Source organism: Chinchilla lanigera, unplaced genomic scaffold (assembly GCF_000276665.1).
Source record: "Chinchilla lanigera isolate Chin_1 unplaced genomic scaffold, ChiLan1.0 scaffold00044, whole genome shotgun sequence".
NCBI classification, from domain to species: Eukaryota; Metazoa; Chordata; class Mammalia; order Rodentia; family Chinchillidae; genus Chinchilla; species Chinchilla lanigera.
This window is the reverse complement of record NW_004955445.1, coordinates 11,082,953-11,083,985: the sequence shown is the minus strand read 5'-3', so window position 1 is coordinate 11,083,985 and position 1,033 is coordinate 11,082,953.

The following is a 1,033-nucleotide window of genomic DNA, read 5'->3' as shown; positions in this document are numbered from 1 at the left end:
AGCGGGGCATGGACAGCCGCGGGGTCCCCGCCCGCGGCCCCCTCGCCGCGCCCCTCTGGCGGATCAGCAGGCAGGGCCGCGGCAGCTGCCGAGGGGGCTGTGCGCCATGGTCTCTGCGCAAGGAAGAGGCGGGCCGGGGACTAGCTGCTCCTCTGATCCTTGAGGACTAGCGGTCCGCACGATCCATCCGGAGCCTGCGGGAGAAAGGAGACAACATCCGAGGGAGTTCCACATCGGGGAGGCAAGTGGAGTCTGCCTTTTGTCCTGCAGGCACTAATTCGGCACCTACTGTGTGCCCTGCACTGGGCAGGACGGGACAGACGCCATGGTGACCCGTTTCTTGGAGCCCTCTCCTGCACACCCCAGCCTTGGATCCTTGCTATCATTTCCCAGGGTGCACCCCTACGCCCCTGCTTTCCCCCCTCAGCTCCCTCCTCCTATCTCCCAGCCCCCTCCCTGGCACTGCTCACGGGTCCCTCATCAGCCATCATGTCCACGGGCCAGCGACCTCAGGAGCTGCCTTGTTGTCCCTGGCTGACACTTGTGGCTCAGCCCAGCCAGACATCCCCCACCCTGGCGGCTTCTAGAAGGGGTCTTCAAGGTCCCCTGAGACCCAGGCACGCCGAGTGCAAAGAACAGCTCCCACCCTGCCACCCCCACTTCCTGCAGTCCCACAGCAGCACAGCCAGGGCATTCCCACCACCTCCTCTCCACCATCCCCTTTTTGGGCTGCAACATTGGGGTCCCAGAGGGCCTTGCTGGGAGGTGGCCTGTGTGACACTGGCAGCATCACAGCCCCTCTGAGCTTGCCTTTGGTGTCTCCACATTTCCCCAGGGACACCTCTCCTGTCCCATTGGGAACCAGCACTGTGTCCAGAGACCCATCCATCTCTCCTTGTCCACCCCCAGCAGCTCCTGCTTTCAGCAAGAGAGGATCTGAGGGACTCACACCTACTCAAGCCCTAATGATGAGTAATGGCTTATTGTGGGTGTTACAGGGGACAGCCGTGTGCCGCTGGCTGTCACGCTGACA